The 22152-nt window shown below is 38.4% G+C and overlaps 1 protein-coding gene and 1 pseudogene across 3 annotated transcripts in view; one reads left to right on the forward strand and one right to left on the reverse strand.

Annotated features, from left to right (window-relative positions):
• The window catches only part of Ptpra (protein tyrosine phosphatase, receptor type, A), a 147135-nt gene that overhangs the window by 5883 nt on the left and 119100 nt on the right, over positions 1-22152 (forward strand). The window lies entirely within an intron of this gene.
• On the reverse strand, positions 17164-18420 carry LOC102004807 (annotated as a pseudogene).

Here is a 22152-nt window from a genome sequence, read left to right on the forward strand (position 1 = left end):
CTGAGTGTGCGGCTCTCAAGTGCTTGAGTCTGAAAAAAAAAAAAAAAAAAAAAAAAAAGCAAAAAAGAAAAGAGTTGTCACCAGCATCTTGAACGTGTAGGTCACAGTGTTAATGTGTCAAGTATAAAACTTCGGATGTCCTGAAGGTTGAGTAGGAGTTCTATAGTGAGCAGCATCCTATTCATCTGTTTGCTTTCAGTGGATTGCACTATTTTGCTAGCAGTTTATATTATCCAGTTTTCATTAAACTAAGCTTTATACAATGGACCTGCAAAGAAACCAGTGACTAAAGAGAAAACTGATAAGCACATGTGAACCAAGTGGCAGAGCTAACTCTTTCCTATGTTTGTTATAGTTCACCTCTTGATGTACAGTTAAATCAGATTAAATAAATCAGTTTTCCATTTAGTAAAATGGAAAAATCAAGAATCTTATATGAAATGTAGATTTATGTCCTTTTTTCTCCTGTACTGGTAGTTGAACCCAGGGATCCTCAGCCCCTTTTAAAATTAAAAAAAAAAAATTTTTTTTAAGACAGAGTCTTGCAAAAAATTTCTCAGGCTGGGCTTGAGCTTGTGATCCTGTTAATCAGAATCTTGCTTTAGGAGTGTGTAGTTGAGCATGGTGTGTATGCCTTAATTCCAGCACTTGGAAGCTGAGGTAGGAGTGAACTCAAGGCCAACTATTACATAGTGAGACCTTGTGTCAAAAACAAACAGACGAGTATACAGTGCCTTGAGATAGTAAATAATAAAGTAGGAGGGTATCACCAGTACCAGGACATGAAAACTAATCATCTAGAACATAAAGAGAACTTTCCTTTTTTTTTTTCTTGAGATGTTAGGGTTTGAACCGAAGGCCTCATGTCTTGTGCTCTATACTGAGGCACATCCCCAGCCTGTACTATTTTTTTCAATAATGCTTAAAGTTACAGACTAATCAGATATTGTACACAGTTTTACTAGTGTTAATGATTAAAGTCTATAGCATTTTGAGGTTTCTTGTTCTTATAAAAGACAAAAAGACATATATACCACTAATAGATTCTTCTCCCACTCTCACATAAGCAAACAGGAAGGACTAATATGGAAAATAGTATATCAAGAAACCAAAATACATTTTTCAGTTATTGTTGGAAGATGTATAGAAAATATTGCTGAATTTATAAAAAAAAGTATTAGAATAGTCATGTGTGGTGGTATGCACTTGTAATCCCAGGTACTTGGAAGGATGAGGCAGGAGGATTGTGAGTTTAAGGCCAGCCCTACAACATTGAAAGACTCTGAATGAATGAATGAATGAATGAATGAGAGGGATGGAAATGCAGTTCAGTGTGAGGACCTACGTTCTCTCCCCAGTACCTCTAAAAAAATTAGAACAAATTTTGCAATGTCGGTGTGTTAGTCAGCTTTTTGTCATTGTGACCAAACATTTGAGAAAACTTAAGGAAAAAAAGTGTTTCACAGTTTCAGAGGTTTTAGTTCATGGTTAGTTGCTTCATTGCTGGAGCCCTGTGGTGAGGCAGAAATGTGGTGGAAGGGCATGGTGGAGGAAAGTTGGTATGGCAGCCAGAAAGCAGAAGAGGAAAAAGCTAGAGAGAAAGGGGCCAAGGAGAAGATACAGGCCCTAAGGTCATGACCCACTCCCTTCAATGCGGTTGCACTTCCCAAGTTTCCCTTATCATCCGATAATATACTTCAAATTATGGTCTCACCAGTTCTTTTTTTGTTGGTGTTTGTTTGTGTTTTTCCAGTACTGGGAATCGAACTCACGACCTCGTGCTTGCCAGGCAGGCGCTGTGCCGCTGAGCTAAATCCCCAGCCCCAGTCTCATCAATTCTTTAATCCACTTGATGAAGTTCAAGCCCTCATGAGCCAGTCACCTTCTGAGACCCCACTCTGAACACAAGATTTTGGAGGAACATTTTAAATTTAAATTATAACAGCGAGGACTGTTAACACAGTTAATAAGAGTCCAGGGCTAGAAGTGTAACTCAGTGGTAGAGTATGGTAGTACTACTACAGTAGTAGTAGCCTAGCATGCATGAGTTCCTGGGCTCCATACTGGCACTTAAAAAAAAAGAAAATCTAATTGTTTCTTGCCTGTCTCAATATTACTAGATTCTCTTGTAAATTCAAGACACCCTCACCCCTCCCAGTACTAGCGATTGAACCCAGAGGTGTTCTGCCACTGAGCTACATTCCTAGACCTGTTTATTTTTTTGAGACAGTTTTGCTAAGTTTCCTTGGTAGGACTGGAAATTGGGATCCTTCTGTCAAAGCTGCTTTAGTGCTGAATTTAGGAAGAACCACTTCTTCCATGACCTGAGGCAGGAAAGTTGTGTAAGTGTGGCTACTTAGCAAATATTGCAGATTTTAACAATGAATGAAAAAGTAACTTCTTTTGGTCTGGGTATGTAGACCAGGGTAGAGTGCTTGCCTAGCATGTGTGAGGCCCTGAGTTTAATCCTCAGCACAAAATAACTGCTTTTTTTCTTTGAAATATACCACGAGAGAGTTGGGGCCAGGAATATAACTCAGTGGCACAAGCCCCTGCCTGAAATATACCATGGGAGAGCACTTTCCTTGTTGTGATTTCTTTTAAAATATGAAGATTTCTTGAGATACAATTTACATACATGCTCTGTTTTGTCCCAGGCTGGCCTTGAACTCACAATCTTCCTGCCTCAGCTCCTAAATGCTAGGATTACATGCCTGTGCTACCATGCTGGCAAAATTCTTACCTTTAAAGTGCACATTCAGTGGCTTTTAGTTCATTTATCAAGTTTTGTAGCCATTACCATTATCTTAATTTAAGAACACTTTCAATACTCCATTAGCTTCACTTTCCCTTCTGCACTTCCTCTAGTCCTGGTGACCACTAATCTTTCTGTCCCAGTGGATTTGCCTATTCTAGATATTTGACATACTGTACATGGAATCATATATGTGGCATTTTCTTTTAGTTAGCATAATGTTTTTGATGTTTATCCCTGATTAGCTATGTCAGTCATATCTTTTTGTGGCCCAAAAATATGCCTGTACTGCATTATAATTTTCCGTCAGTTGATGGACATCTGGGCTTTTTTCACTTTTTGGCTATTTGAATAATGCTCCTGTGAGCTTTCATATACAAGTTTTCGTATGGACATGTTTTCATTTCTTTTACTATGTACTTGGGATTGGAATTGCTGGGTTAAATGGTAACTCTGTGTGATTATTTGAAGACTGCCAAACTGTTTTCCAAAGTCACTGTACAATTTTACATTTCCAGCAGCAATGCACAAAGGCTCTAGTTTCTTCACATCTTTGTCTTTTTTTAATTTTCTGTCTTTTTCATTATAGCCATCTTAGTAGGTGTGAAGTTGTATTTCACTGTGGATTTTATTTGCTTCTGTCTGATGATTAGTGATGTTGAGCATACTTTCATGTGCTCATTGGCCATTTGTTTATGTTTGTTGGAAAAATGTCTGTTCACATCCTTTGCCCATTTTTAAATTGGAATATTTGTCTTTTTATTACTTCATTAGTTTCTTATGCATTTCTAGATGTAAGTGCCACCTCCCCCCTTTGTGGTACTGAGGATGAAATGCAGGGCTTTTGCCCTGGTTACATCCCCACCCCTTTTTTATTTTATATTTTGAGACATTGTCTCTACGTTGCTGAATTGCCTAGGCTGGTCTCAAACTTGTGATCCTCCTGCCTCAGTCTTCCAGAGTGCTGGGATTACAGACTTATATCACCACACCTGACTTTCATATTTAATTTTTTTGAGGCACTGCTATGCTGCTTTCCAGACTGACTTCCTTTGTACAATTTTGTGAGAGTATCTGTGTCTCCCGATCCTGTCAACAGTTGTTGATACTATCCAACTTGTTAATTTGAGCCATAGTAGTGAGTGTGAAGTGGAATTGTCATGTGATTTTGATTTGTATTTTCCTAATGATTTATGATCTCATTGTAGTTTTGTGGCATCTGTAGAAATTCTCGTATATTTAGACATGAAAAACTTGGAAGCATAATTTGGTAACTTGATAAAAATTTCCAAATATATTTCAAAGAACCTTACAGGTGATGTTATGAAATAACCTAGGCAGTGACCATCAGTAAACTGTTAAAATCATTAGGAAACTTTATAATTGGGGGTCAGGTTGGCAATCTTCTACAGTAATAACAACTCTAAAATTGGGACAGCCAGGGTTGTAGCTCAGTGGTACAGCACCTGCCTGGCAAGCGCGAGGTCCTGAGTTCGATTCCCCTGTACCTAAAAAAATAAAATAAAATAAAATCGGGGCAACCAAACCTTTTGTTCCTTCTGTGTGATACAGTGGGATGAACATAACATTATTCGTAAATATTCTTGCTCCTTCCTCAAATCAGATCAAACCTACCTCTGCTTAAGTTTCTACGTCTAATAGTTTGCGGGATGTGATTAGCAAATTCAGAAAGTGAGAAATATTATAAGAGAGATGAACCCGGTTACTTCAATAAATTTCAAGAGGAAAAAAGAGTAGAGGAACTATTACGTATTTTAAGACTTGAGCCATTTTAACTAAATGTAATGTGTAGACCTGTTTAGACCAAATCATTGTTAAAAAGGTATTATGAGACCATTGTGAATAATTTGAGTACCACTTGCATATTAGATGATTATTGGGTTTTTTTGTTGTTTGTGTTTTTGAGACCAGGACTCGCGAGGTAATGCACAGTGGCCTTAAACTCATTGTGTATCCCAGGGTGGCCTCAACTTACCATCCTCCTGCCTCAGCCTCCCTAGTGCTGCCTGTGTCACCACACCTGGCTAGGTGGATTTTAAACAGTTCTAATTTTTAAGAATAATAGTATTATGGTTATATTTTAAAAAGAAAGATTCCTTTCTCCTAGAGACAAGTACTGAAGTATTTATAGGTGAGACAGTTTGATGTCTGGAAGTTGCTTTAAAATAATTTGTGTTTGAAGGGTTAAAGGTGATACAAGAATAGCCATATATTGATAATTATTTATGATGATGATGATTTTTTTGAGACAGGATCTCGCTATATAGTTCAGGCTGGCCTTGAACTCACTTATGTAGCCTAGGTTGGCCTCAAACTCACAGCAGTCCTCCTACCTGAGCCTCCTGAGTGCTGGGATTATGGGCATGTGCCACCACACCCAGTTTATATATTAATAATTAGTAAAGCCAAATAATAAGTATAATTATTCTTTCTACTGTTGTGAATATTTCAGAATTCCCATAGGAGAAAGAAAATACTCCAAGTGAAGAGTTTTAGTAGATTTCAAACCCATTCGTTAGAAATATAAAAGTGTAACTTTTTCTTTGGATGGTGCCAAAAGTTTATTAGAAAAATGAGGGATGAAGGGGTAAGGGAGAAACTGGCTCTGCAGAGCAAATGTGGGCCCAACAAAAGAGGAAAAGAGAAAAAGAACAAAAATTAAAGTACACCTTGGTCTGGGACATGCAAGTTGGGCTACCATGAAGAGTCATGATAGTGGGCTTGTCCCAGTGTCCTGTGTCTTCTATGTTGGCTGCATCTTGTGGGAATTGGTAGGTGGAAAAATAAATATCACAGTTAATAAACACAACTATAGTGTACTTCCTTGTGGCTCCATGTCTCTTTTGGCTGTGATAACCGTTAAAATTATTATTTTTTTTTGGTACCAGGAATTGAACTTAGGACCTTGTGCTTGCCATACAGGCACTGTACCACTAAGCTGTATCCCCGGCCCAACCATTGAAATTAGACATTGACTTAAAATTAGACTTCGAGAGCTGAGCATAGTGGCACACACCTGTAATCCCAGCACTCAGGAGACTGAGGCAGGGGATCACCACAAGTTTGAGGCCAGCCTGAACTACGTAATGAGATACTGTCTAAAAACAAAAATTAAAAAAATTAGACTTTAAGTCTATCCTATTACAAAATATTAAAATGAGATTTTTCAAATGTAATGAAAAATATTTAATCACATAGATCATACTAAAATTTTTTTTTTTGTACCGGGAAGTGAACTCAGGACCTTGCGCTTGCCAGGCAGGCACTTGTGCCACTGAGCTATATCCCTGGCCCCCAAAATATTTTTTAAAAGAGTTTTATCTTCTTTTTACCCTGGGGATTGAATGCAAGGCCTTCGCCGTATATATCTCCAGCCCTTTTTTATTTTTTATTTTGAGACAGGATCTCACTAAGTTGCCAAGTTGCCCAGAGTATTGGAATAACAGGCATTCACCACCATGTCCAATTTAAGAGGAGTTTTACATCAATATTTTAGTGACAGCAAGACCATTATTATGATTTTTTTATTTTATTAGAAATGAGTGTTTTATAATATTTATACATTTATTTGTACCTGTGCCATACTTACAGGTGAACGTTTGTTGTGGATGTATGTTCTTCTTTATTTATTATTAGGTATGTAGTCAAAAGGTTTGATTGTCCACCGTGGAGAGTGGATTGGGCAGGGCGCAGAGATTTGTTGGGGATTGTTAGAGCTGATTTGACTAGTGATGGTAGGTGTTCTGAACTGGTGAAGAGGATGGAACTATGTGGACAAGTATAATTTAAGCATCAGCTGCATTATTAGAGTTCTAGATTTGGCTTTTTGGAAGAGGTGATTATTAGTGGGTGAACAGAGCTTCTTTGTGTAGGAAGACATTGAAATCCTGGTGCTGTGAATTGTGCAGGTAGTTTTCAAATATTGACTGACATATAACTTAACCCACAATTAGTATTCAAACATTGGTTGACAGATAGCTTAATACAATATTGTAAGTGCATTAATACTACCCATTAGTAAAGAGAATGGCATAGATTGATGTGTCAGCAGCACTGTTAGCAGAATAGTATGGGATAATTCCAGAATTTCTGCTGTTCTACAGCTGAGGGAGTTCAGCCTCATAGCTCATACCTGTAATCCAAGCAGGAGGATCACAGATTCAAGGACAGCCTGGCAATTTAGTGATTTAAGTTACCCTGACTCAAAATTTTACAAAGGGCTAGGAGTATAGCTCAGTGCAAAAACAAAACACCACCAGAAACAACAAAAACAAACAAAAAAAAAAAAACAAGAAACTTAACCTTCTACCCAGATACTTCTGCTCTTCTTTCTGTATCTCCACTAATAAGAATGTGGCTCCCATCCTGTGGAGGAATGAACGTAGTCCCTGACTGCTTCTGCCTGTGCACTGTGAGACCATTGCCCTCCAGTGTTCCCTACTTTCTACCTAGGCCTCCCCACTTTGTTAGCAGGGGCTGAGTTCATGGTAATTTCCACTGGCGGTAGTTTCTTTCTCCAACCTGAGGTATTAGCTACAGTGGGTCTTCTAAGTCCTCAAGTTTAAAACTCTCACAAGGCAAAAGGTCTTGAGTTTGATCCCCAGCACTATTCAAAAACAAAAAACCCTCACAAGGCAGAAACAGAAGAAGCCCAAGGAAATTGTGCCTGGCCTAGGATCTTGCTATTAGTTGGTGGTAGTCATAGAAGTTCCTTTTTTCTTCCTGTAGTTCATTCCTAGGTAGCAGTGGTGCCACTGGCATAGTTCTGAACCTCATAGACACTGATTCTCATAGTGGAGTGACTAGAGCATTTCAGAAAAAGAAACAAACCATGGTTTTGGTATATTTTGTAGTTAGTGTTTGTATTTCAAAATTGTTTTATTTAAATTATGTGTATATTTGAACAATTAATATTTGCATATATAAAATATATAGTAAAAGGACTTCCCATCGTCCACATTCTCCTTCCAAAACATCCACATAAACAGTACTTGTGCAACCTTCCATATTAGGTACTCATATAAGAGTTACTAAAGTTTAATATACCATGTAACAATAAAGGAGTGTGTGAGAGGTTTATGTTTATCAAGAGGTCTGAGTTTTACAGCAGATTGAGATGTACTTTCTTTTTTTCTTTTTTCTGTGCTAGGGATTGAACCCAGAGCCTCGTGCATACTAGGCAAGTGCTAAATGTATCCTTGTATTTGGGTGAGAGTGTAATTGGCTTCCATATAGTTTCCCTGGATTTAGTGGGTGAGATTGCTTAAACCATTCATGCGTACTCAGTTAATTTTCAAGGATTTTTCCTATGAAGAGAGCTTTTATAGAGCAAGTAGTGGTTAGTAGAGCAGCTTAGTTATATGTGTTGAGTTTTTTTTTTTCAGTGTCGGAGGGGAGCTTTTTGTGTATAGAAAGGATTACATAAAATTGTTTCAAATTAATACCCATTATATTAAAGTGGCAAATTAAAAACCTAATTTTCTTTTACTCTTGTTATTGTTCTTGTAAGCATAGTAATTTTGGATAGAAATAAGAATAGTAACTTTACTTTTTAATATTAACAGATTCATTTCTCCAAACCTCTTACTCAATGAATTGAATTTCCTAAGATGTGTAAAGTACATTCATGCAGTCTGTCAAGCACAGTCAGTCCTTGACAGGACAGAATTCTTAAATTAACACAGAATTTCCTTAAGCATTGAGCAGTCTGTGAGACTAAAAAGATAAACCTGCAAATGTAACAAGGCAGGTGCTCTTGAGACCATTGCTTTTCATTAGGTAAATCTAAATTACCAACATTTGAAAATCATATATCCTAAACTTAATTTAAAGGTAGTAGTACTGTGGCTTAAATAGACTTCATTTTATTTCTCATGCTTTTTCTTCCCATGGTTGTAACATGGGAAGAAAAGACTAAAAAGTCTATTCTCAATATGGATCCTGCACTTAAGTTTTTCAAGCAATTTTTGAGCTTGTGTGATAGTCTATAGGCTTATGTTATGTGGTAATCCACACTTTGGCATGTGCAGATTAAATATTTGTGATCTCAGAAGAATCCTTTGTGGTAAAAATATTTAGTACTAGATAACTTTATTGAGGCATGACTTGATACTGCTTGTGCTTTGCCCTTTGTGGCAGCAGAACTGAGTTCACTTAACTATTCCGTGAGCCTCTCAGCAGGGCAGTGCCTGCCTGGCAAGCGCGAGGTTGTGAGTTTGATTCCCGGTACCAAGGGAAAAAAAAAAAGTTCTAACTATTCAGTGAGCCTATCTAGCCTCATTCAGCATCTGATTTTGTGATTATTTCCTATTTTAGGTAGGCTACAACTCTAATGAAGGGATTACAGCTTTCAATGTGAAAAATGATATTCAAAAGGAACCAGACAGTTCTATTTCAAAAGGAGCCAGACAGTTCTAGTTCTATACCATCATCAAGATTTGGAGGAATCTAATATTGTCAGTTTATATTTTATTGTGCTCTGTTGAATAAATAATGATATCAAACAGTACTTGAAATTTTTGATTTTTAAAAATTTGATTTTTGATTCATGATTCTTTGAATGTCAAAGTTTTATTATTTTGTTTCCCTACTATACTGGTCATTTTTTGAGAATTGGAACTGCGGGGCTTGTCTTAGTTCTTTTTTCTCTATGGCTCTAATACAGTACCTAGTTTATAGTCGAATGAAAGGTTTACTCTAATGGAATCATATTAAGTATGCTCAAATTCTAGATTATAAATTAATAGCTTTGAGGAATGAATTGATGTTTAAGTGAAAGAATACAGCCTAATCATTAAGCATTGTCCAGGTACATGGCTCCAGTAGGAGTACTATGTGTTTTTCAAGGTAGCTAAACAGCATGGCTGTACGATGCAGTTATATGCCCTATTTGGACCCTGTCCCCCCATAGCTCAAGATTGATCCACAGCCTTGCATGTGTTAGCAAGTGCTCTATCATTGAGCCACACCTCTAGCCCTTTATAATGTTTGTAAGGTACTGTTTTTTTCTCTCCTCCTCCCTATCGTCTTTATTTTTGGCATTATGTGAGTCATGCATTGTTAACTCACATATATTTGGGGCCTAGGCAGGCAGTGTGAGAGAAGTATACCTGTTGGGTCCTGTGCCACATTGGAAGTTCTGTCGCCTGTTTCTCCAAAAAAGAAGTAAGAAAAAAGTTATTTTTTTGAACCCAGAGCCTTTACACTGAGTTATACTCCTAGCCCTTTTAAATTAATTATTAATTAATTAATTTATTTTTGGTTTTTTGAGACAGAGGCCCGTTTTGTGATTCAGACTGTCCTTGCACTCACTGTGTAGCCCAGGCTAGCCTCAAACTCCAGATGATCCTCCTGCCTCAGCCTCCTGAGTGCTGAGATTACAGATGTGTGACACTGTGCCCAGCTTTTAAATTAATTTATTTTCATTTTGAGATGTGCTCTCACTAAGTTTCTGAGTTGCCCAGGCTGGGCTCAAACTTGCAATCCTTGTGCTTCAGCTTCCTGGAGTGCTGGGATTACAGGTGTGTACCACCACACCTGTCTTAATATTTTTTCATATAAGAAAAACACACTGTGCCACCAGTTTGTGATCTTTACTTACTGTTACCAAGAAAGAACTGTTAAAGATTATAAGTTTTAGTTTTTGGAGCCAGGCATGAGGTATATGCCTAAAATCTCACCACTCTGGGAGGCTGAGGCAAATGGATCACAAGTTCAAGGCAAGATCTTTCTTAAAATAAAAAGTAAAAAAAGTCTGGAGATATAGCTCAGTGTGAGGGTCTAAGGTTCAATTCCTAGTAGAAGTAAAAAGGTTCAGTTTTCATTTCTCTTTGAAACTTAATTTGTTAAACAAAAGTTAAAATAATCATACGCCTACTTTTATACACAGCTGAAGCGTCACCTACCTAATAAAGTCTTCTGACTTCTCCAAGGATTTTGTTGTTTGTTGCCATCAGCATTGGCATAAAACTGTAGCTATTATGGCTTGTATCTAGATGTACCCCCCAAAGTCTCATAGTTGGGGAGTTTTGAAAGTGGTTGGATTAGGGTGTGTGACTGTGGAGTAAGGGTGTGGATAATAACAGACCACCCAAGGTGTGGGTGGCACTGATCAGGCTTATAGCCTGAGTGGAATATAAAGAGAGAGAAGTCCAGCTTCTGATGCTACTGCTACTGCAACTGCTTGCTGCACACTGCCTTCTGCCTTGCACACTGTGAACTATTTCTCCTCTGCAATGCCCTTTTGCTATGCCACCTTGCCTTGGAGCCAGCTGACTATGGACTGAAACCTCTGCAAATAAACGTTTCCTCCTTTAACTTTGGATGTCGGGTATTTTGTCTCAGCAACACAAAAAGTAACTAAGACAGTAATATAGATGATTATATATTTTATTTACTCGTTTTCATGTCTAATTTCCTGATCATTTATTGGGGACAAGGCACATGTCTTTCTAATCCTATAGGAGCTCAGTATGTTTGTGTTAAACATTGAATGAAATAGCAGGTAAGCATGCAGTAAAAAAGGAGGCATATTTGTTGATAAACAGATATTGATTAGAACCAAAATGTGCAGGTTTACAATATAATAGCTTTTCTTTTGATGATTTGAAGGGCTGTATTTACACTAAATTTTAGCTATGTTTTCTTTGAAATTACTGAGAATGTTGATGATATATCCACCTTGGGTTTGGTTTTGACAAATCTATGTGAATGGTGACTAAACAACTTAATCATAACAGAAGTTTCATTCACATGAGAAAAGATCCATTAAACAAGGAAACTTCCTGCTTCCAATTTCATGTAAACAACTCACTGTGGAAAATGTAAAGAAATTTGAGTATACCTTGAACAAGAAGGGATTTGATGTTATCTGATAACAGCTGTTTCCAGCAATACTACTAGTTAGCTAGGTGAATTTAGGGAGGTCTTTTTTGGTCATAGTTTCTTCATCTGTAAAATGACAAAAGACTTTTTTTTGGTACCAGGAATCGAACTCAGGACCTTTCACTTGCCAGACAGGCACTGCGCCACTGAGCTATATACCTGGCCCAGTTTCAAAAGACTTGATCTATTCCTTGATCTATGATAAGATCATTCTATTTCTAAAATTATCTAATTCTAAAACACTATGTAACTTCTAAATAAAATGTTAGAACCCAGTGAAGGAAGTACTTAGCTCATTCTAAGGAAATTTTGAAGTAATTTACTAAAATATAATACTATAATATATGTGTACATACTTGTGTTTAAGAACTCTCTGGAAAGTTACAAAAGAAACATAATAATTACCTCTGAGAGGTGAGAAACTGGATGGCTGGTGGAAATAAGACCTTCTATTTAATGTACTTTCTTTTGTGTTTTTGAATTTTATAATAAGTACTTGATTAGGTAGTCAATAAAGAGAAAATTAAATAGAAAATGTCATTTAACAGAATACAGATTACTTTTTTCTTTTTTTTTTTTTTTTTTTGAGACAGAGTCTCACTATGTAGTTCAGGCTAGCCTTGAACTCACTATGTAGTCCAGGCTGGCCTCAAACTTGCAGTAATCCTCCTGCCTCAGCCTCTTGAGTGCTGAGATTATAGGCATGTGCCACCACGCTTGGCTCAGATTACATATTTCTTTGTTGTGTGAATATCAGAGTGTATGTAATACTCTATGGTAATACAGCCTGCATAAGTGATACAGTTTACTATATACCTAACCTACATGATATAACCTATTTTAACTTTTGTTTTACTTCTTAAAGATTTTTGTTATGAATTAAGACACAAATACATTATTCTAGGCCTACATAGGGTAAGGATCATCAATATCATTGTCTTCCTCCATTACGTCTTGTCCTCTGGCAGGTCCTCAGGAGCAGTAACATTCCTAGAACTGTTATCTCCTATGATAATAATATCTCCTGAAGAACCTGCTTGAGGGTATTTTACAGTTATTTTTTTTTGTGGGGGTAAGTAGAAGGAATGTACTTTAAAATAACAATATAAACTATATAATAGTAAATACATAAACCAGTAACACAGTCATTTATTATCAAGTCTTCTTTGTGGTGCAGCTGATTCATTACTAGATCTTATTTATGTACTATACATAATTTTAAATGCTATACTTTTATATGGCTGACAGCACAGTAGATGTGTTTATACCAGCTTTACCATACACATGTGAGCAATGTGTTGTTCTATGATTTTATGACAGTGACAGTATCACTGGGTGGTAGGAATTTTTCAACTCCATGTAATCTGTGGGACTGCCATTGCCGTTGTAGTTCATTGTAGACTGACACATTGTTACATGGTACATGACCATAGAAATGGTATATGTAAAGAAGTTAAAGGGAGACTAACAGCCTAATGTTAAGAACCAATTGAGACTCAGTACAGATAATATGGCTTATTAGGTCCTTAAGTACTTAAGACTGTATATTAAACTTTCAACTTACAGTAGCCAAAGCAAAGAGGTATCAAGAAAATCGCTTGATTTATGAGCTATAAACCGTCATAAAACTGTGAAAAACACAGCTTTACCTGGAATTTTCCTTTTACAAAGGTATTATGTGATATGGTAGAGCATGTTTTCAGTAAGTCAGCAGTCATACTGCAGTGCAGTATCTCACATAGGGGTCCTTGGATATGTTTTAGAGGAAAGTTTTTCTGAGTAGACTTTTGTTTATTTATTTTTTGTCGTTTTGAGACAGGGTCTCACTATGCAGTTCAGGCTGGCCTTGAGCTCACTTTGTAGCTCAGGCTGGTCTCGAACTCATGAGGATCCTCCTGCCTCACCCTCCTGAATGCTGGGATTACAGGCATGCACCACCACACCCGACTCTGGGGAGACTTTTAAAATCCTGATAATCTGACATATAAGCATCTAGAGTATTGCCCATCTCATACTGAGTATTGCCACACAATTTCAGTACCCATGTGTGCTTGTGTTTTTAGAATAATTGGTTATATCGTTATCCTCCCTGTGCTGTGGATTGTACCCAGGTCCTCATCCATGCTAAGAATGTACTCAACGACTGAGCTGCAGCCCCAGCTGTATTTATGGGACCAGTGGATGATCACATAGTACTGGGTACACCATAGGGATAAAGGCTTTACAGTTGTTTGAAATAGGAAAGTGGTGACACCTGGTATGTGTTTAGGCATGCCAAGATTTGGGGGTATGTGTGATTTTTTGTTTGTTATTTTGGACAAGGTCTCACTGTATAGTCCAGGCTGGCCTTGAACTCACTGTGTAGCCCAGGCTAGCCTCCAACTTGCAGCAATCCTCCTACTTCAGCCTCCTGAGCGGTGGGATTACAGTTATGCACCTCCAGGCTTGGTTACTAAGATTTTTTGAAAACCTAAATCTGTTTATATAATTATTGTTAATTTACCTTTCATTAGGTTTGTACTTTTTATATTTAATTTATACATTTGCTTGGGCTCTACTGTGGTAAAGATGTCCCCCCAAATTTATGTGTTGACAGTTTAATCCCCAATGTAACAATGTTGAAAGGTGGGACCTTTAAGAGGTGATTAGGTGATGAGGCCTCTGCTCTTATAAATGGATTAATGCTGTTACCTCACGAGTTCGATTATATTGTAAGAGTTGTTTCTGATAAAAGAATGAGTTACCCCACATTCTTGCTCTCTTCTACCCCTTCTTCTCTTACGTACCTTCTTGCATTTCACCATGGGATGATATAGCAAGAAGGGCCTCAGTAGTGCCAGCACTTTGATACAGGACTTCCCAGCCTCCAAAACTATGAGAAATAAGTCAGTTTTTCTCCCTCCCTCCTCTTCTCCTCTCCTTTCCTTTTTTCCTTATTTTCTCTACTTTTCTTCCCTCCCTCTCTCTCTTCCCTTCTTCTTTCCTTCCTTTCCTCCTTTCTCCTTCCCTCCTCCTTCCCCTTCCTCTCCCACCTCATTTAAAATTACCCAGCTTGTGTGTGTATTCTGTTATAGCAACACAAAACAAAGGTAAGTCTTGTAGCTATATGCTAGCATAATTTTGATGTACTTGTGTTTATTATAGAAAACATTGGACATATATGAGAATTTTGTTTTCCTTTGAAAGAGATCTGCATCTCTGAAATTTGAGAAGTCCTGCCATTTTTCTTGTAGATCTTGGCATAACATCTCCATTCTTAGCAGAGTCCACAATCTTCAAATGATAGGTAGTTTCTATACATCATTTCTCATAATTGAATTTTGTTAAGAGTTTAAAAAAGAAACCCTGAAATTGTGAATACAGCTACTGATTGAGAACAAAAACAACTTTGAAAATGAGAGAACTCTAAAGACAACATCCCCTTGACCATTTCATTTCTACACAGAGCAACTGTAGGCAAGAGCAGATGGTCTTTTTTTTTTTTCTAGTTTGAAATCATATTTTATTTTTAGTGTAGCTAGAAATACCCAATAACTATATTTTAAGGCAGAAAACACCTTTTCCATCTTTATAGCATCATCAGCACAAAAACATTGTTTTAGAAATGATACTGAATCTTTATGAAGACTGTTTTTGTATTTGAGGAACTTTAAAATCTAGACACACAGGACACATTTGCAGAAGAGCAGTTTTATGTTTATCCATTTATGGTGGTACCTGCTATATCAGAATATAGTTAGGTCACATATAGTAAGGAGCCCAGGAACAAAGGGGTCTTCTTGAGTTTAGCACAGCATACACTGAGGATGTTGAGAAAATAGAACACACATGAACAAAAGAACACAGGCAATCTCAACTCGAAGTATTATATGGTGGGTATTCCTTTTTTTTTTTTCCATACCAGGAATCAAACTTACAACCTCATGCTTGCCAAGCAAGCATTGTGTCACTGAGCTATATCCCCGGCATGGTGGGTGTTTCTAAAGATTGTGAAGAAGTACTCCACTAGCAAACAGCTTTTCCGCATTTATGTAAGAGATGGATTTTTCTCTTTGTGTACAGCAAAGGGTTAGAACCAGAATAAACATGATTGCAGAAGTGTAATAATTTAGAAATGTACATTATGAAATTTATCATTTTCTTTACTCTTGCAGGGAAAAGAGGGAGAGAGGAGATGTGGGTGTACAGTTTGCAGTATTTAAGGACGAGCTGAATAGGATAAGGAATCTTCATAGTGCCAACAACTCCATAGAAAGTAACTGTGGCTTTCATCTCTTTTATAATTTATCTTGCATCAAGCAGTTACTTCCTGTATGTGTAGCAACTAATTCAAATCATACCCTCTTCAGAATACAAAGATAAGTACTTCAGGATAAACTGTAACCACAATATGTATTTCCTAAGTTAAAGATCAAACGCCAGGGGAATCTCTTCTAGCAATGTTTTGATATGACAAGATTTTTCCAGACTCAAGTATGACACTTAAATAAGCAATTTCAAGACTAAGGAAAGATACCACGGCTGTTATGGGTATTACCTGACAAGTATTATATACTAAATTAAACTAGCATTAAATATGCTTGCACAGTTATACTGGGAATGGTCATGACAGTGATGACGCTAGTGAAATAAACATTACCTTTAGCTCCAGATGGTTAGAGGGGAAAATACAAGCAGAAAGTAAACAGATTTGGTCATTTTCTGATGAAGAAATATATTTTTGAACAGATATATAAAAAGAAACATACTCCTGTATTTCTCCTAGTGGAAATAATATGAAACATTTATTTGATATTTTGGACGAGAACAGAACTAAATAACCCAACTCCACTGTGACTTAGAAAAAAGATAACCCCTTCAGCACAGTGTAAGATTTAAATGCAAACTCTGCAAGGGTACATATTATATAAAACAATGAGTAAGACTGCTGCTGCTCCAACAGTATTTTTCTAGCCTCTATCCAGATCATATTCAAATACTGGTGGTCCCAATAGTTATACTAAAATAAATCATCTTTTAAAAAAAAGAAGGAAAAGAGTAACCTTTAAAAAGCCAAGTCAAATGCTTTAGTAACCTTATACCCAACTCAAACTTTATCTTCTTAAATGAGATTTGCTTCCCACCCAAAAAACTTTCTTTCACTCATACTAGAGCCATAACATACTAATCTTCCTTGCGTAGTAATTCAAAAGAAAAATCTAAAATGATTAATAAAGGAAAATATAAGGATTAATAGACCTTTTGAATTTGTTTTAAGTATTTTTTAAGGTTAAAAAGTATTTAAGGTTTGTAATTCCTAGCAGGAAAACATTATCAGGGTGAATACCCTAGTGGCAAACCATTGTAAAATGCTTCAGCTGCATTTGGTGCAGAGAGGAAGGGATTATCTTCAATGTAGCCCAGCTCTCCTGATGAGGTCAGAGGTACACTGGTTTGCAGTATTGCGACATCCATTAAGTGATCTAGGTTGCTTTTCTTCTAGGAAGGGCTTTGTCAGATGAGCATTATGCCTGACCTCCAAATTTGGCTGACAGTTTACTGATGAGATTCATAACCTTTGTATTACTCTAATATTTTGACATATTTGCAGGATTCTGGGCCATATCCTGGAAGGCCACCATAACTTCTGCATCCTGCATGGCTGCAAGGACCTCTGGATCACTTAAGAATCTCACAGAGCCCAGGCATTTCTTCCATGCCTGCTCCCATTCCAGGCATCTCTTCCAGGAAATTACCAGGCAGTTCCCCAGGAAAGCCACCTGAAAAGAACCATACTGAGCTCCTGATGGTAGTCTGGCTTTTTCTCCCCTCTGGGATTTCTTCCTCACCTCCACCTCCGCTTTCATATGCTTTTCTCAAGAGCCTTCTTAACCCTTTCTGTTCTTTCTTTGATATCTTGTTCTTCATGTTTTTGCTCATACTTTCTCCAGTGTTTAGCAGTTTTCTGGGCCCTTGACTGAACTTCTGTCAGGATTGCGTTTGTATCCTCATCATAATCTAGTTTACAAGCAAGGGCAAGATCATGGGCTGCTTCTTCCCAATAACCCAGAAGTCTGTGTGCTTTCTCTTGCCTCTTGTACAGCTGGGCTGAATCAGGATTTATTTAAGTGGCTCTGTCACAATCCCAAATGGCAGCATTTGGCTTCTGCAGTTTGGTGACGACACTGGCTGTCTTGACATACAGAATGGCTAAGTGAGGATTCAGCTTGATGGCATCTGTGAACAAGTCAGTGGCTTTCTGTAGTTCACCATCATTTAGAGCATCAGTGGCAGCCCCTTTCTTTTCATTTTCTTGATCCATCATCTCCTCAGTTATTTCTACAATTTACATATTTCTACATTTTCTCCCGTTCTTGAGGAGGGATATCGGTATCTGGTTCAGTAACACCTTCCTTGTCAATCTCTAGATCACTTTCCTCACCTGATGGCTCATCTGTCTTTATGTTTTCCTCTGTCTTACTGATTTTTCTTCCTTGATATTTTCTTCTGATTTAGCTTTATGAGTAGCAGGTGGTATTCCCCTGCCTCCCACATCTTCTCCACCACTCCCTCAGGACGCACATCTCCTCGGTGTGTGGGACACTCAGATCTTACTTACATATTTTCACGAAGGCCCAAAGCTCCTTTACTTTGCAGGGATCCGGGCGGCTGCTGAGGAGGTTGTGGCAGAACCCAGGTGCGGGCGCTGGCTCATCGAGACCATGCAGAACAGGGGTGGACCAGATGGTCTTCAGCCCACAAATGGATAGACCAGGCTCCATCTTTCTCTTCAGTTGATAGAACATGACTTGTGTGAGTTTGATTTGAGAAAAATGTCAAAGTTCAAGAACCTATTTATTCATTATGGCTAAAGAAAGATGGCAGTAACACACCTATGCATGCCAAATTTCTTTTTTAAAAAAATTCTGATACTGGGGATTGAACCTAGGGCCTTGCATATGCTAGGCGAACACTATGCCACTGAGCTCCATCCTCAGCCCTTTTTGGTTTTTGTTTGTTTTTTTTTGCTTTATTGTTGAGACAGAGTCATACTGAGTTACCCAGGCTGGGTTTGAACTTGTAATCTTGACTGCTTTAGCCTCCTGAACAGCTGGGATTACAGGTGTATGGTACCACACCTGGCCCTAATTTCAAGCAGTGTAATTTCCTGGTAAAGACCAGGACAAGTCTTTTTTAAAAACTAACTCTAGAAAACTTTACTAAAGCTTTTGATTGCATTAGGAGGGGTTGTGCTCATGGGAGCTTCACTACTGAGCTACATCCACTGTGAGAGTCTTGCTAAGTTGCCTAGGTTGTCCTTGAATTTGTGAACCTCCTACCTCAATCTTCTGAACAGCTGGGATCACAGGCATGTGTCATTGTGTCCAGCAAAGTAGTATTTAAAGAAAACTGTTAGATACTAACTGCTCAGGATAATGGTTTTGATTTTTAAGTTGTTGATCCTAAGGCTTTACCTGATGGTAACGTAGAAGAACCACTTTTTGATGCCGGGGAAATAGCTCAGTGGCACAGTGCCTGCCTGGCAAGCACAAGGTCCAGAGTTTGATCCTCAATACAAAAACAAACAAGCAAACAAAAGGAACCACATTTTGGTATGGCAAGTTTTTGTTTTTAACATTAACATAGAAGCGATAACTTCTCATTGTTTTGTGTTGTATGTAACTGTGATGGAACTTTTAAAAAAGATGTAAAGATTTATATTCCATGTAGTATTACCTATCTGCGAGGAGTGTGCTGAACCCATCCTTGTGATTCTGCAGAAAATTTTGGCCATAGACATTTATCAGACTAAGGAAGTTCCTTTCCAGTCTGTAACAAATTTTTTAAATGAATGGGTGTTGAATTATATATTATGCTTTTTCTGCATCATTTGGTATTGCATGTGATTTTTTAAAAAAATTATCAATACTACTGTATTATTCAGGCTTCCTATCACTGAGACACAATACCTGACACAACTTAAAGGAGGAGTTTATTTTAGCTCACAGTTTGAGAGGTTTCAGTCCATGGTCGTCAGACTTCCAGGCAGAAATAGTATGGTGAAAGGGTGTGGTGAAGGAAAACTGTTCACACCTGGTGGCCAGGAAACAAAGAACAAGAGGGAGCCAGGGAAAAGAATACACCCTTCCAGGTCACATCCCCAGTGACCTACTTCTAACCAGGCTCTGCCTCCTAAGAATACATCCACTGACTAGTATAGCATTCACACAATCCAGTCACCTTCCAAAAGCTCCACCTCTGAAGACTTGAATTTGGGAGGAACATTTTAGATCTAAACCATAATATTCCACCTCTGGTCCCCCAAAAGGCTGATGTTCATCTCTATGCAAAATGCACTTAGTCCATCTCTGTCACCAAAGCCTTAACAGTTCCAGCATTGCCAAAAAGTCCAAGTCCAAAGTGTCACTTTAGATTCAAAGCAAACTGTTAGGGTGAACCCTTATAGAAATCAAAAGAAAGTTAAGTACTTCCAACAAACAGTGGCACAGCATGAACATTTCCATCCCAAAAGAGAGGAATAGGGAGATGAAAGGAATCAGACCAAGCCAAGACCAAAACCCAGCACAGCAAAAATTAAACCCAGTATCTCCATATCCAGCACTCAGGGTAGGTTGTGGTAATATGTTAACTCCGAAAAACGTGAGTAGCCGCTCCACCCCTATGGCTTTGCTAAAGGCAGGCCACATGGACTCTAGCTTGGGCTGACTTTGCTCACTGCCTGTGGCTCTTCTCAGCAGATGCCAGATATATTCCTGGCATCTTCAACTTTCTGGGATCTCCACTGCATCTTTGGCATCACTCTCATTGGGCTTCTGTCAGGGACTGTGACCTTGTCATACATTTTTGTCTGGCCTTCTGAAGTCTGGGTGGAAGTCTCTGTGACCCCATAACTCTTTTATTCTGCATGCCTAAAAAACCACAGATGACATCAAAGTGAGCTGTCAGTTTGAGCAGTAGCTAGTCCCCAGCCCTTGGACCCTGTCTACAGCCTGACTGCCTGCGTGGCTGAACTTGGAAATACATTATCTTAGTTACTTTCTCATTGCTGGGACAAAATACCCGACACCCACAAGTTAAAGAAGGGGAGAGGTTTATGTTAGCTTACAGTTTGTAGAGGTTTCAGTCCGTAGTCAGCTGGCTGCAATGTATGGTGGCAGAAAAAAAAGAGCTCATGGCATGGCAGGCAGAAAGCAGGGAGAGGGATCAAGGAAAGAGGAAGGATATATCCTTCCTTGCACAGTGATCCACCACTTCCCACCAGGCTTCAGCTTCTAACATCACACTCCACTATAAACCTATCAGTGGACTAACACCCATGGTCTAGTCACCTCCCCAAAGCCCCAACAAGGAGCCAGGGACAAGAATACACCCTTCCAGTGAGTGCCTGAGGCTTTGGGGGACATTTTAAATGTAAACTGTAACACACTTCTCTAGGTGGACCTGAATGAGCAGGTGCTCCAGGGACTCACCTGCCAAATGATTTAGTTTTGCACTCTTGAGTCTGTGATGGGTAGGGTCCTATAGACTTTTGAGATGCTCTTATGGGATCTTTCTTTTTGTCCCTGTACAAAGTATTTGGCTTCTTTTTAATGTTAATCTTTCAGCAACTGTGTTCTTTGCCCCAACTTTTCAGGTGTTTCCTTTTGTGGCAAAACTGCAAACTTCTCAGTCATTCAGTTGTTTTTTGTACCTCTTTCTCACTGTAGATCTAGCTAAATGAAGCGCATAGTATCTGTGCCACAGCCTGAATGTTGGGGTGCCTTGAAATTTCCTTAGACAGATCAGTTAGTCTGTTACCTTTAAATTCAGACTCACACAAAGTTTTACAACATGGACAAAATGTAGACAAATTATATGCCAGAGTGAAACAGGCATGGCCTTTAGTCCAGTTTCAGATCAGGTCCTCATTCCCAGATGAAACCTCATGAGCCTGGCCTTTAGTATTTTTCATTCCTATCAGCATTCAGGCCTTCTGAGCTCCAACAAGAATCACACATGACACTCAGATTATAGTATTCTAAGGCTTCTCTAGCTGGCATCTCCAAACCTTTCCAAACACTTCGTGCAGATCAGTTCTGGAGACTTCTAAACTACATGATCAGATATAGTCACAGCAGTGACCCCAGTCTGGTACTAATTTTCTGTATTAGCTTTCCTACCAATAGGACAAAATACCCAACACCCACTACTTAAAGGAGGAGAAGTTTATTTTGGCTGATGGTTTTCAGTGGATTCAGTCTATGGTTGGCAGGCTCCAAGGCAAAAACATGGTGAAAGGGTGTGGTGGCCAGGAAACCAAGAGCAAGGAAAGGCTGGGAAGAATATACTTTCCCAGGTCATGCCCTCAGTGACCCAACTCCAACCAGACCCCACCTCTTAACAGCACATTGAATCATAAACTCATCAAAGAATCCACTGATGACTGTAGCACCCCAACTGTCCAGTCATATTCCAAAAGACCTACTTCTGTTGTTTTTGTTTTGTTTTGTTTT

Source organism: Chinchilla lanigera, unplaced genomic scaffold (genome assembly GCF_000276665.1).
Source record: "Chinchilla lanigera isolate Chin_1 unplaced genomic scaffold, ChiLan1.0 scaffold00014, whole genome shotgun sequence".
NCBI lineage: Eukaryota > Metazoa > Chordata > Mammalia > Rodentia > Chinchillidae > Chinchilla > Chinchilla lanigera.